The 14,007-nt window shown below is 37.1% G+C and overlaps 1 pseudogene; it reads left to right on the top strand.

Moving 5' to 3' along the window:
• The first annotated feature begins 323 nt into the window (after positions 1–323).
• On the top strand, positions 324–2,348 carry LOC101693649 (annotated as a pseudogene).
• The last annotated feature ends 11,659 nt before the right edge of the window (positions 2,349–14,007 follow it).

Below are 14,007 nucleotides of genomic sequence, written 5' to 3'. Positions count from 1 at the left end.
ATATATATCAGATTTGTTGTTGTTGTAAATAGATTTGCTAGATATAGAATTCTTGCCTTAATTCTTCTTTCTTGACATATTTGATTGACATACTACTATAGTCCAACCTCCATTATATCTGATGAAAAGTCAATTGGTAACATTGTTGAGTATGCCTGTATGAGTTATGTCCTGGAACACACATTGCTCCAAAGTCTGATACAATTAAATTTGAGCCAGCCTTTGGGGGCTTTGCCTCATTTCCTCCAGCTCCCTTAGCTGAGCAGTGGTGACTGCACAGACATCAGTGTGAACTGCACCACCATGTCTGCCTGCTCGACAAAATGGCCACCATCAATACTTGAACCCACTTCAGCATGACTACCAAAACTTTAAGGAGCTCCATAGTGCTACTTTCTCAGGGGTCTGCAGATGTGTGAAGAATTCTTCCATACAGAAATATGCTGCAAAAATCATCAACACCAAGAAGTGATCTGCCCAGGATGACCAAAAACTATAATGTGAGGTCTGAATATTCTGACTTTTGAAACATCATAACTTTCATGAGAGTATTTCTGAAGAAGGTTTTCACAACCTCATGTTTGAACTTCTTCCTGGCAAGGAGCTCTTTGAAGAGATTGTGGCTAGAGAGTACACAGTGAAGCTGGTGCTAGCAATGGTGTCCATCAGATTCTGGAAAGTATTGGACACATCCACCAGCATGACATTGTCCACTGAGATCTCAAGTCTGAAAACCCTCTGTAGGAAAGTAGATGCAAGGGTAGCTGATTTTGGTCTTGCTATGGAAGTATGAGAACAGCAGACTTGCTTTAAGTTTGATCGAACCCCAGGTTATTTGTCCCCTGAGGCCTTGAGGAAAAAAAAAAAAAATCCCTCTGGAAAACCTGTGGCTATTTGGGCCTGTGGGTTCATTTTATATATCTTTCTGTTGGGATATCATCCTTTCTTGGATGAAGATCAGCACAAGCTATATCCGCAGATCAAAGCTGGAGCCTATGATTTCCCATCTCGAGAGTGGGATACAGTGACTCCTACAGCAAAAACATAGTTAAACAGAAACCATAAACCCCACAAAATGCATCGTACCTCATCAGTCTTCCAAAGATCCCCCAGTGGCCTCCATAATGCATCACTGAGGGAATATGAAATAGTTGTGCAAGTTCAATGATCTGAGAAAACTGAAAGGTGTCATGCTCACGGCAATGCTTTTCTCTAGGAACTTTCCAGCTCCCAAAATCATATTGAATAAGCAGTCAGAGGGGGTGATGTAAAGGATCAGAAACCACCATGGTGTATCCAGTTTGCAGATGGTATGGAGAGCTCCATAGAGAGCTGCCCCAGCACCATGAAAGATGAGGACATCAAAGTGCACAAACAGGAGATTATTAAGATCAGGAAACAATGGACTAAGGTTGTTAACAATGGGGTCCTTGAGGCCTACAGGAAGATTTGTGATTTAAACCTTACCTTTTTTTTTTTTTTTTTTTTGAGGCCTAGGATGACCTCTCACAGAGGGGATCGATTTCCATAAATCTTACTTCAAGAATCTCCTATCTCAAAGCAGCAAGTTTATCACACCGCCATCCTGAACCCACACAGCTACATGATTCATGTATGCAGCTTACATCCCCGTGGGAGGCCGCAATAATGCTCGAGACGAGGACCAAACCAGGCCCTGACTTGTGTCTCCTTTAAAGTCCGAATAACCTAACAAAAGGTTTAGGATGGGAAAAGTTGAGTAGCACTGAGAAAGGGTCTGTTCTATGTGTTGTGCACTCGCCTACGTGACTTCCCACATGCTTGCTAAACAAATGAGAACACTTCGGTTGGGGTCTTAAGTTCGTGGCTGGTCCTTGCTGCCCTAGTACAGCCCATAAATTACTTTCAGGTTTGCTGTATCAGTACAGAACAATTGTACTGGCATCAGCCATTGGGCGTCACAAGGTCTGCTTGTAGTTAAGTGTGAAACTTATGGGAACTCGTGGTTGTTTAACTAGACATAGGTGTATTGCTTCTCCTATTATTACCATATATATGGCCTTAATGCTTTGAATAAACTTAGCACTGTTGAACATCCTCCTCAGTGCTCCTCCTGCCCCCATCTCTCTGCTTCTTGAGTTCTTTTCTTCATCCTCTTACCCTCACATTCCTGGTTGATTTGTCGTGCCGGCCGTGACACATCCCCAACATTCTGTTACATGGATGGGCGGGGTCAGCCTCTCACCAGCCAGTTGGAGACCCTGGTCTGGCAACACTGGGATGGTAAATGGCTCAGTGTCCTCTATCACCACTATAATGAGCTCAGCCACAGAGGCATTGGGAGATGCCAGACAGCTAGAGGTCACTGAGTTTCTGCAGCCAGTGGTTCTGGAGGCCCTGAGGCACACAGGCAGTCCTGTTCATTTGAGGTTTAAAACAAATTACAGAGCAGTGGCCAGCAAGACATGAGTTTGCATGCAGTCCTGCTGCTTCCCTTTTATGTCTGTGTTTTTTACAGTTAAGCAGTTAAGTGTTTTTTATAGTTAAGGAAAGAAAAAAAAAAGATTGTTTTTAAAAAATGGAATTCGTATCATAGCTCTGATTTTAATTGTTTGAGAAACCTCCACACTGATTTCCATAATGGCTGCACCAGTTTACATTCCCAACAGTGCAAGAGGATTCGCTTTTTTTTTTTTTTTAAAGATTTTATTTATCCATGTGACAGAGAGAGAGATCACAAGTAGGCAGAGAGGCAGGGGGAAACAGAGAGCCTGATGTGGGGCTGGATCCCAAGACCTTGACCCCAGGACCTTGGGATCATGACCTGAGTTGAAGGCAGAGGCTTAACCCACTCAGGCACCCGGGTGCTCCGAGTTTTCCCTTTTTTCCATATCCTCACCAGAATCTATTTTTTCATGTCTTTTGATAGTAGCCATTCTGACAGATGTGAAGTGATAGCTTATTAATGGTTTTTATGTGCATTTCCCTAATGCCTAGTGATGAGCTTTGCTTTTCCTGTTGGCTATCTGTATATCTCCTCCGAAAAAATGTGTCTAATCAGATGTTTTGTGCCATTTTTAAATCAGACTGTCTGAGGTATTTGTTTTTTGTTACAGAGATGTATAAGTTCTTTATGTATTTTAGATATCAATCCTTTATCAGATATGCCTTCCAAATATTCCTCCCGTTCAGTACAGTTAAGGGAATGTAGTCAGCAATATTGTATTAATTTTGTATAGTGATAGATGGTATTACATTTGTCATGGTAATTATTTTTTTGTGATGTGTACAAATATCAAATCACTATGTTGTGCACTTGAAAATACATTATATGTCAATTATACCTCAATTTTAAAATGAGAGAAAGAAAAAAAAATCCATGCCAAAAAAAATTAGTTTTTAAGTACATTTTGAGGGGCTCAATCTGGCTCTAAGCAAAGTCTTCTCAGCTATAGTTTTGCCTGGTTGTCTGTTAAAATTCTGACAGGTTGAAGTTTGGCTTGTTGCTCTCATGAACTACCAGCCCCCTCTTAATTGCTTATTACCAAAATTTCCATTGTTTTCAACAGTGACCGTGTGCTTAAACTTCCTCATGCTCTGTTCCGAATATAGCCTGTTTCCTTGGGGAGAGGACTTTGTTCTTACTGCCTTCCTCTCCTCTTGTGTAAATCTTGTGCATGTCTCCTGTGGCGTTGAGATAAGGGTAGAGACAGTGGCCAAAGTCCCTTAGAATGAAACCTTTGGTTTACAAACAGGGCTCTGTGCAAGGGCAGATCATGTGATCTTCTCAGCATGCCTCTACTGGCATAAAACCTCTATCCTATGAATAATGGTTAAGCAAGGATGTTGGGCCACTGTCTCTGGAATAGACCCCCTTTCTTATGGGTTGAGGTTAGATGGGAGAGGGGAACCCCAGATCTCTCATTGTCTAATGTCTGGAATACAGGTCCTACAACATAGAGCTGGGGAGAAAAAAGAATTGCTGATGTCTTGCATTTCTTGGAGAGACTGTAGCCCTAGTCTGTGACCTGGAAAGAGAGAGAGAGCAATCTTGGCCGCACCCACCTGAGTAATGATTGATCATACTCAAATCTATAGGTTTGAAAGCACCGTGGCTCAGGTTTCCACTCCCTTGGTATTTTTTCATCACACTTAGTAGAATTTCTATTTTCTTCAATAAGTTTATCTTTGTTTATATCCTTAAGACAGTATTCAGGGACATTAAATGTTTCAGTTGCTGTTTTTTGTTTGTTTGCTTTTTTTATAATTTTCACCAGTAAAGTTTGTTTCTCTTGGGAAAGGGTCCTCTGCCATCCCAGATGTCATTAAAGTCAGTTTTTCCTCCCCAAAATCAAACATACTACTAGAAGGAATATAATTCTCATTACTGTATTTGAGTAGTAATGTATGAAATACATTTTGGGGAATGAACTACTGTTCTTTATAGTACATTGTGATATTTACTAAATGGTGAAATACATGTGAAGTCATTGAGCATAGGAGCTGGCATATATATGGTTATTTACAAATTTTTCCTCTTTCTGAATATGTTGGGGGTCATTTTGTGATTATAATTAATCATCTAAAATTTATCTTGCCTAAAATATAGCCTTGAAAAAGCCTTTTAGGGATGCCTGGGTGGCTCAGTCAGTTAAGCATCAGCCTTCAGCTCAGGTCATGGTCCAGACTCCTGGGATCAAGTCCCACATCAGGCTCCTTGCTCAGTGGGGGGTCCACTTCTCCCTCTGACTGCTGCTGCTCTGCTAGTCCTCTCTTTTTCTCTCAAAAAAAAAAAAAAAAAAAAAAGTAAATAAAAATCTTAAAAAAATAAAAAAGAAAGAGCTTTTTAAAGTTTTATATTCTGTCAAAAGAGAACAGATGTTGGTAAGGAAACTTTTTGGAAATTAAAATGTCTCATATTTAATTAGCAGAAGTGTGAACTATGTTTAGTTATATATGTTTTAGATCAATATCAATTTTTATGCTGATGTTCACATATGTATGTTTTTCTTACATCTGTTATTTCTGCATGGAGAAATGCATCCAACTAGTACTTCTAATCCTTACTAAGTCCTCAAAGAACCATGTAGGTGAAAACAATAACCCCATTAATATCACAAGAGTGCCAATCTCCTCATAGGTTCACCCCATATATTCGATTTAGTTTAATCAATTTTATTTTGTTCCTGGCCTGCAATTGTACTCTGTCTTTTCAGATTTGTGCACTGATTAAGGTTTTTTTGCCTTATCCTTGGAACTTATTAAGTATGTAACTGAGACTTACCTTTTGGCTTTTCTCATTTTTATCTATTTATGAGAATTAATATTAGTCCTATCTTCTCCTCACATGCCATGAGAATAAGTAAAAATATTAATCACTTCATCAACTCTATGAGCCAGATAATATTTCACATGCATTGTAAATTGTCATAAACCAAAATATATTTTTTAAAAATATTTATAAGTTCAATGAATTATTTTAGACTGTTTGAATTAGACATAGACCTGAGAACTAAACTGGACTATTATTTTTGTCTTTTAAAAGCACTGTCGGCATTATAGAGACAATATCTCTCAGAGCTAGTGAAACTGGGGTAGAGATCAAGAAAAAGACAAACATACACTGAAATTTAAGGGATTCCAATATAAGAAGGGAATCCTGAGTGAGTGAATTAATGAACACTTGTGTAAGAAAAAATATTAAAATTAATAAAACATGCCAAATATTCTTAGTGACTAGAGGTGTTTTGTTTTGTTTTGTTTTTTTAACCTCCAAGATTTTATTTAAACTCAAGTTAGTTGGGGCACCTGGGTGGTTCAGTGGGTTAAACCTCTGCCTTCAGTTCAGGTCATGATCCCAGGGTCCTGGGATCGAGTCCCGCATCGGGCTCTCTGCTCAGCGGGGAGTCTGCTTCCCCCTCCTCTCTCTCTGCCTGCCTCTCTGCCTACTTGTGATCTCTGTCAAATAAATAAATAAAATCTTAAAAAATATATATTAAAAAAATAAACTCAAGTTAGTTAACATATAGTGTAGTATTGGTTCAGGAGTAGAATTTAGTGATTCATCACTTACATCGAACACCCAGTGCTCATCACAGTAAGTGCTGTCCTTAATGCCCATCACCCATGTCCCCCATTCCCGACCACTTTCCCTCCAGCGACCCTCCGTTTGTTCTCTCTAGCTGAATCTCTTGTTTGCCTCCTTATCTGTTTATTTTATTTTATTTTTATTTTCCTTCCTTGTGTTCACCTGTTTTGTTTCTTAAATTCTACATATAAATGAAACCATATCGTATTTGACTTTTTCTGAATGACATGCATTGTCATTTTACTATTTACTATTTTACTAAGCATAATACATCTAGCTCTACCCACATCACTGAAAAGGGGAAGATTTCATTGTTTTTGATGGCTAAATGAGAGTCCATTGTGTACGTAGAATCCACCTTCTTTATCTATCATCAGCTGATGGACTTCTGGGGTCTTTCAATACTTTGGCTATTGTTGATAATTGACTAGAGGTTTTTTGGAAGCAAACACTGAAAAGATCATTTTTGAGAACAAGTTGACTTCAAATATGGAAGGTTTGTTCTCTCCTTTTTAATAAGTAAAAAAAACTCATCTACATTGAGTCTATTTTTGTGTGTGGTGTAAGGAAATGGTCCAATTTCATTTTTCTGCATGTGGCTGTCCAATTTTCCCAGCACCATTTATTGAAGAGGCTGTCTTTTTTCCATTGGACATTCTTTCCTGCTTTGTCGAAGATTAGTTGACTGTAGAGTTGAGGGTCTATTTCTGGGCTCTCTATTTTTTTTTTTTTTTCCTGGGCTCTCTATTCTGTTCCATTGATCTATGTGTCTGTTTTTGTGCGAGTACCATGCTGTCTTGATGATGACAGCTTTGTAATAGAGCTTGAAGTCCGGAATTGTGATGCCACCCACGTTGGCTTTCTTTTTCAATATCCCTTTGGCTATTCGAGGTCTTTTCTGGTTCCATATAAATTTTAGAATTATTTGTTCCATTTCTTTGAAAAAGATGGATGGTACTTTGATAGGAATTGCATTAAATGTGTAGATTGCTTTAGGTAGCATAGACATTTTCAAAATATTTATTCTTCCAATCCAGGAGCATGGAACATTTTTCCTTTTCTTTCTGTCTTCCTCAATTTCTTTCATGAGTACTTTATAGTTTTCTGAGTATAGATTCTGTGCCTCTTTGGTTAGGTTTATTCCTAGGTATCTTATGGTTTTGGGTGCAATTGTAAATGGGATTGACTCCTTAATTTCTCTTTCTTCTGTCTTGCTGTTGGTGTAGAGAAATGCAACTGAGTTCTGTGCATTGATTTTATATCCTGACACTTTACTGAATTCCTGTATAAGTTTTAGCAGTTTTGAAGTGGTCCTTTGAAGGACCTCAATGTGAGAAAGGAATCCATCAAAATCCTTGAGGGGAACACAGGCAGCAACCTCTTCGACCTCAGCCGCAGCAACATCTTCCTGGGAACAATGCCAAAGGCAAGGGAAGCAAGGGCAAAAATGAACTATTGGGATTTCATCAAGATCAAAAGCTTTTGCACAGCAAAAGAAACAGTTAACAAAATCAAAAGACAACTGACAGAATGGGAGAAGATATTTGCAAACGACATATCAGATAAAGGACTAGTGTCCAGAATCTATAAAGAACTTAGCAAACTCAACACCCAAAGAACAAATAATCCAATCAAGAAATGGGCAGAGGACATGAACAGACATTTCTGCAAAGAAGACATCCAGATGGCCAACAGACACATGAAAAAGTGCTCCATATCACTCGGCATCAGGGAAATACAAATCAAAACCACAATGAGATATCACCTCACACCCAGTTAGAATGGCTAAATTGAACAAGTCAGGAAATGACAGATGCTGGCGAGGATGCGGAGAAAGGGAACCCTCCTACACTGTTGGTGGGAATGCAAAGCTGGTGCAGCCACTCTGGAAAACAGCATGGAGGTTTCCTCAAAATGTTAAAAATAGAACTGCCCTATGACCCAGCAATTGCACTATTGGGTATTGACCCTAAAGATACAAACATAGTGATCCAAAGAGGCACATGCACCCGAATGTTTTATAGCAGCAATGTCCACAATAGCCAAACTATGGAAAGAACCTAGATGTCCATCAACAGATGAATGGATCAAGAAGATGTGGTATATATACACAATGGAATACTATGCAGCCATCAAAAGAAATGAAATCTTGCCATTTGCGACAACATGGATGGAACTAGAGCGTATCATGCTTAGCGAAATAAGTCAAGCGGAGAAAGACAACTATCATATGATCTCCCTGATATGAGGAAGTGGTGATGCAACATGGGGGCTTAAGTGGGTAGGAGAAGAATAAATGAAAGAAGATGGGATTGGGAGGGATACAAACCATAAGTGACTCTTAATCTCACAAAACAAACTGAGGGTTGCTGGGGGGAGGGGGTTTGGGATAAGTGGGTGGGATTATGGACATTGGGGAGGGTATGTGCTTTGGTGAGTGCTGTGAAGTGTGTAAACCTGGTGATTCACAGACCTGTACCCCTGGGGATAAAAATATATGTTTATAAAAAATAAAAAATTTTAAAAAAAAAGTAAAAAACTCAGTATGTGTTGCTATTGCTGTTGCTTTGTTCTTCTCAGGAGTAGAGGAAGCTGATACATTAAGGAAATGTAAGTGAATATTATGAACTATTGATATACAAGATTTGGACAGAACCACACATTAGGGGCTAGTTTCTGTTATCTAAGCATGAGCTGATAAGGAACTAAGCATGGGAAGTTGCTGTGGGGTTGGAAAAAAAAAGCCAGATGCAAAAAAAAAGTCATGAAGTCTGGACCAGCAGGCTTCCAGAAGGGAGAGAGAGGCATCAAGTATAAGCAATGTTTTTCAAAATAATATAGGAAGAAAAATAAAAAGTGTTTCATCCTGGGGATTTTAGATCTATGCATATTATGCACAACAGGTAATGCTCTGCACTACAAAAGTTTTAAAATCTGAAATAATAAGCAGAGAATGTGGCATATTATATCCAGCGATAATAAAACTTCATAGCCTCAAGTGTGTGCTGTGAAATTTCCTTTATAAAACATTAATTATATGAATGTGTCACATTAAGCAGTTCTTGGAAAAGAATTCTTATGTTCCACTCAGAAAGCTGGATTGATTTTTCTACTCATGAACAGTGCAAATTTAGTTAAAATATTGCTTCTCAAGGATTTTACTTTCGCGTGTAAGGGATTATTTAATATTGGCTATCAATTCAGGTAACAATTATTTCCAATGGGCAATCTGTTCTTAAGATATATGGAACCGATTAGAAAACCCCTGTAGGTTGAATATTTAATTATAAACAGCCTAATTAACTTAATTTCTCCTAATACTATAGTCTGAAATTTTGCAGAAGTCAGAGAGATACACTTTCCCATTCAAGACACATGCTTTATCAAAATTGCTCAGTGTGGAAAAAAAATATTATGATTTTCCCCATTCTGGAAGTTTATACATTTGGCAAAATGTAATAGTTCTTCTGATTTATGACTTTAAATTTATTAATTTTCATTACTAGAACTAATTATGGCCATTTCTACTTACTATTTCCCTCATTAGAAAGCTCCATTACACATCATCAGTCAATTAATGACTCATTGCTCTCACTGTCTTTTCTGCTGTGTTATATTAACTTCATGAGTAGCAAAGGTTTAAGTATTTAGATAATTTTGATTACTACTATTTGTAAGAGAAAAGCAACCAAATTTGTAATAAAGTGATCTGCATCACATCCAGATTTTCTCAAGCATGAATCTTACATTTTGGAAGTATTTTTCAAGAGAATAAAGTTTTTCAATTTATTTACAAAAATATAAATAAAAATTAGGAACTTGAAAGGGCCCACATGAGTGAGAGATCACAAAATGTATGCATTTTGTGTCTGCTTCTAACAGAATGTCTGCTTCTAAGGAATACAATTGTCACTATGATATTTAAAGGGTGAGACAAATCAATTTCAGTGACGAGAAAAGCTTTCTAATGTGGCATACTGGGAAAAGTAGAGGAACTAAAGACCTCTTTTTTATTCTCTTAATAAATGCTGTGGATAGAAAGTGATATATCTCTGTTCTTTAATTTTGTATTACCAACTCAGCTTACGGAATGTATACCAAAAATGAAAACTTCTCCTCCTTAATACCTTGAACATAATTTTGTAGCTAATAAGATAACAATGGCATATCAATATATATTCTGGAAGGAAAAGAATACCACTGATAAAAATAAAAGGAGATATTGTCATTACTGGGGAAGTATTTGCAACACTTGCATTTGGCAAAAGGAAACTATTAAGAACATAGAAAGAATTCCTACAAAGCAACAAGAAAAAAGAAACATACAGGTGGAAAAATGAAAGAGGTAACCAAAATAGCCAGTAAATATTCAAATGATATCAACCTCATCAAACCATCACAGAAAGACAAATTTGAACCACAATGTTCGATACTAAGTTTTGCCTGGGGGTGTAGAAGAGCCAGAGCTACCATACATCACTGTGAGTGAGAATATGTACATCTTCTATGCTATCTACTAAATCTCAGTGAGCATCTATGCCATTACTCTGCAATTCCATTTCTTGGAGTGTCCTCAATAGAAATATAAGTATCTATTCTCCATACCACATGTAGTAGAATGTCATAGCAGTGCTATTCATAGTATAGCAAAACTCTAAAATTATGTCTATCATCATTAGAAAGATAGGTAAATTATGGAATACTTGTGTAATCAAATACTATACAGAGTAAAATGAATTAAATAATACTTACAGAACATGAATTATCCTCACAAATATAATATTAAGGGAAAGGAGTCAGATGGAAAAAAATACATACTGAATGATGACAATTCTTTTTTTTTTAACCTTCCAATTTTTTGTTTAAATTCTAGTTAGTTTATATACAGTGCAATATTAATTTCAAGAGTACAATTTCATGATTCATCATTTACATACAACATCCAGTGCTAATCATGAAAAGTACCCTTCTTAGGTGCGCTTGGGTGGCTCAGTGGGTTAAGCCTCTACCTTCAGCTCAGGTCATGGTCTCAGGGTCCTGGGATCAAGCCCCTCATTGGGCTCTCTGCTTGGCGGGGAACCTGCTTCCCCTTCTCTCTCTGCCTGCCTCTCTGCCTACTTGTTCTCTCTCTCTCTCTCTGTCAAATAAACAAATAAAATACTTTAAAAAATAAATTAAAAAAAGAAAAAAGAAAAGTACCCTCTTTCATACACACCACCATTTAGCCCCATCCTCCACCCCTCCTCTCCCCATCCACCCTCAGATTCTTCTCTATCATTAAGAGTCTTTTATGGTTTGCCTGCTCTCTCTCTCTCTCTTTTTTTTACCCTCCCCAATATTCATCTGTTTAGTTTAGTTTTGTCCTAAATTCCACAGATTAGTGGAATCATGTGGTATTTGTCTTTCTGTCACTGACTTATTTCACTTAGCATAATACACTTTAGCTCCTGAGCCTAGGTGGCTCAGTTGGTTAGGCAGCTGCCTTCGGCCCAGGTCATGATCCCAGAGTCCTGGGATCGAGTCCCACATGGGGCTCTTTGCTCAGCATGGAGCCTGCTTCTCTCCTGTGCCTCTGCCTGCCTCTCTGTCCGCCTGTTGCTCACTCTCTTGCTCTCTATCTCTCTCTCTCTGCCAATAAATAAATAACATGTTAAAAAAAAAAATACACTCCAGCTCCATCCACATCATTGCAAATAGAAAATTCCGCTCTTTTTATTGCTGAGTAATAGTCCTGTGTGTGTGTGTGTGTGTGTGTGTGTGTGTGTATACCATCACCATCTTTATCCATTCATCATCAGTCAGTGTACACTTGGACTTTTTCCATAGTTTGGCTATTGTTGATAATGCTGCTATAAATGTTGTAGTGCCTATACCCCTTCAAACCCATATTTTTGTGCCCTTTGGATAAATACCTACTAATGCAATTGCTGGATCATAGAGTAGTTCTATTTTTAATTTTTTTGAGGAATCTCCATACTGTTTTTCAGAGTGGCTGCATTTCAAAAGCTAACAAAACTATTCTGTAGAAATTAGTATTGTGCGTCCTTCTATAGAAGAGGGAGGTAGCATGAGAAGCTTTCTGAAATAGAGGAAAGTCACTAACCTGATCTCTTGGTTATCACAAAGTTACCTTTTTGCATTTTTTTTCACTTTTTTCAGTGTATGCTAAGTTAAACAACAGAAATTTAAAAAAAAAAAAATCCTCAGGAGGGAGAGGAAAGAAAGAAAAGATTCAGAAATTAATTGTAACCTTTAGGGTTTTTTTTCTTTCTTTCTTTCTTTCTTTCTTTTTTTTTTTTTTTACTTGATCATGAAAGACTAAAAGAATGTTTGCACGAATGGGACATTGAGAAAGATTATAATTTTGTGGTCATGTTCAAGTTAGTGTGTGGAAAATATGAGGTTTACATCCATATAATGGATATTTCAATAACTTACTTAAACTCAGAAATTTATTAGAATGAAATAATGCCTAAGTGTCAACTGGTGTATGTGGGTTTGTTTTGGTTTGGTTTGGTTCATCACCTGCAGAAGTCAGTGGAGTGTTTGGATTGGAGCTACAATATTGGCATCTAAACTACCCACATTTCACCTTCCTTGTATCTGTGAAAAAGAAGGATTTTTAAAAGAGAAAATGGAGAAAGGTCTTTAAAACACGAGTTTCTCTGGAAGAAAAGTGGCCTAAGCAACAATTTAGCCTCAAGTTATTGTTTCTTTCTTATGATCATAAAAAAAATGTAAAAGCAAGCTCTAGTGTGTTAAAAATCCTACAAAATGGTCTTATGAATTGGGTTTATCTTTTGTTTGATCTAGTAAATCTTATATAAATGGTGTTCAAATATGGATGCTTGATGTTTGATGCATTAGAAGCAGTTCAAAAGGCAGAAATATGCATGAAAATCATCTTTTTTTAAGATTAAATTTTACTGAGAAAAATATTTATCATATTTTTTAAAATGTGGTTGCGAATCTTACAGAAAAATTATAATAAAATAATAGGATAATATGTAGCCTATTTAAAGATTGGCTAAATATGATGGTCTCCAGATGTCTACAAAGAAAAAAGATAATTAAAAATGAAATACATTAGATATTGTTTTCTCATTAGATAACCCATACTGTCCTAATTCACAGTATGGCAATAGTAAGACCATATTCCTAAGAAAATATTTTAAAAGATAACGAATAATAATTAACTGAAATATCTGTCTCATGAAAATGTCTTGCTGATTGGATTTTAACTTGGAGAATTAGTGGATTACTATTGAATATGATGATGGTAAGGGAAAAATCAGTTTAGTAAATAGTTAAAATACATAATATAGAAATAATACTTGACCAAGTGTAGAAAAAATGCCTTGTGTATTTTTTAATGGTTTTGTACAATAAGTGGACTTTTGTGAAAAACCTAAAATTATAAAGAAAAGAAAAATTATACTGAATAAGAAATAGTTAAATATTTCTAACTAGAGGTTTTAGATCGCCAGAGCAGCTGTGAAGCAATCGATGGGGAAATATTTGGTAGACAAACAGGAAAGAGGTCCACTCTTCTAAGGATTAATCTTTTTGGTTCCCCTGTGTTGGGAACAATTTCCACAAGCTCGATATAAGAGGAACAAGATAAAAACATTAGCCGGATTTGATAAAAGGATATTACCAATAAAAAACTCAGAGAGACTTCAGAGATCTATATAAAGGGCCACTATGCAATATCATCATGCTAGGAAACTTAGGAATAAAAGAAGGGCATCTTGGTGGCTCAGTCAGTTAAGCATCTGACGCTTGATCTCTCCTCCGGTCTTGATCTCAGGGACATGAGTTCAAACTGCCCTCTGGGCAGGGAGCCTAATTAAGGCGGGGGGGGGGAAGAAGAGAATCGGTATTTATTTATTATTATAAAAAATAATTATTTCAGTTAAGCATAAACCTGGATTTCCCTG

Source organism: Mustela putorius, unplaced genomic scaffold (assembly GCF_011764305.1).
Source record: "Mustela putorius furo isolate JIRA1106 unplaced genomic scaffold, ASM1176430v1.1 tig00000784_pilon_pilon_pilon, whole genome shotgun sequence".
Taxonomy (NCBI): Eukaryota; Metazoa; Chordata; class Mammalia; order Carnivora; family Mustelidae; genus Mustela; species Mustela putorius.
This window is presented reverse-complemented; position numbering and strand designations above follow the sequence as displayed.